Below are 1,885 nucleotides of genomic sequence, written 5' to 3' on the forward strand. Positions count from 1 at the left end.
ATTCAACCCTCTGTAATCAATACACAGCCGAAGCATTCCATCTTTCTTCTTCTGGAACAGCACTAGAGCTCCCCATGGTGAATAACTGGGATGGATGTAGCCCTGATCTAACAATTTCTTGAGTTGCTCCTTCAGCTCAATCGCTTCCAGGATGGACATTCTATAAGGCCTCTTTACAATTGGCACAGCTCCTGGCACTAGGTTAATCTCATGATCAACTTCCCTTTGAGGCGGAAGTTCTGTCAACTCCTCAGGAAATACGTCTACGTACTCCTTTAGCCATGAAGGTTCTTCACTAGACTCTTGATTCTGATCTAGCATTCCCTAAGGAGCATCTTGAAGAATACTTGTCATTTCCCCTATCCTAGGAAGAGAAAGAACATCTTGACGAGCACTATGACAGGCTCTTGCATGAACGCATGTGACTCACCTCTGATGAGGAAGCCAATGAACTACGCTTAGCTATAACATTCAATGATGTGCTCTGCCAACCAGATCTCTTAGAGATAGAGCAACTAAAGCGACAATTAAAGGATCGAAGTCCATTTGAAAAATGTTGGTTTGAAAACCGCATTGCAATGGCCAAACTAGGAGTGTAGTGGGAGCTCACGCTCAACCACCAAGACCCACGGACCGCTTATTGCTTCAAGCGTTTCAAGCGAGCTCTAATGGCTATCTCTCACCTAGCCGATGCGCCGTCGATCCTATGAGTGTAGTGAGCTTACCTTCATGCCGATTGAGTTGCCTCTTCTCCCGCACACTCCGGTAGCTCCACGATCCAAGTGCAAGCTTCAAGCAAGCTCGATTCTCCCACTCCAAGCTCCAAGATCCATCGCTGCGAGCAAGATAAGAGAAGAGAAGAGAAGAGAAGAAGAGAGGAGATGATGGAGAGCTTCTCCACCCCATGGTCCCTCACCCTCACACACTCACTCCCTCACACTCTCGCACTCTCAGACTCCCTCACACTCTCACACTCCCTCTCTCAAGCACAAGCTCAAGCAAGCAAGAAGAAGAAGAAGAAAAGGAGAGCTACTTTTGGCCACACACAAGAATGAGCTTCTCATTCACTTTTCAACTTTATATACAAAACCCTAAATCCCTTTTGGGCGGTCATCCCCTTTTCCCTTTTTTACATGGCGGGCCGTAGCCTAGGCCCTTTTTCCCATTGTCATTCTATCTTCCTAGCTTCCTTTCCACTGCCCGTCTACATTTAAAAATTGCACGGGTGAGAACCCGGCGCTCCTTGAATTAAACCATGATGCGCTTGCGCTCTTTTACAAAAGTTTTGACTTGCGCTTTTCCTTGTGCGCCTTTCTCCCTTATGTAGGACTCTTCTCCTTGTGCGTCTTTGCCTTCCTTTTCTCTTTGCCTTGGCCTTTGTCTTTGTCTTCTGCTTTAGCTTTTCCGGATTTTCCACCTTCATTTGTTTGAGAATTAACATTACCCCCTCCTAGACGAGTGCCAGTCCCATGGCACGCATCGTCGTAGGTAGCAAGCGTTAGCATGCACTGAAGTCGTGGGTGGAAAGGATGTCTGTGGTTGCCATGGCAGAGTGTTGGTAGTGGTGGGGACGAAGGTGGTTGGGGGCACGTTGGTGGGTTAAGTGGTAGGTGGTAGGGCAATGGGAGTTGGTGGTAGGACTGTTCTTTGGAGGGGTTGCACTGATGGAGTACAAGTGGCGGTTTGTTGGGGATTCTGTACATGATGATTCTTGGCAAGCTTACAAGGTGATAAGGATAGGAATTCAGAGTTGAGTGTTGATGAAGAGCGAACGACATCTTCGTTGGAGTCTTCAATACCTGCAATTGAAAACCTCTCATAGGTGGTTTCTCCCTAGGGGTAGTACTAGTCTTCTTTATCGTGCACAAGACATAGTTTAATTAGT

Source organism: Lygodium microphyllum, unplaced genomic scaffold (genome assembly GCF_053477565.2).
Source record: "Lygodium microphyllum isolate KBCC unplaced genomic scaffold, Lygodium_microphyllum_v1.1.10 scaffold_41, whole genome shotgun sequence".
In the NCBI taxonomy this organism is placed as follows: domain Eukaryota; kingdom Viridiplantae; phylum Streptophyta; class Polypodiopsida; order Schizaeales; family Lygodiaceae; genus Lygodium; species Lygodium microphyllum.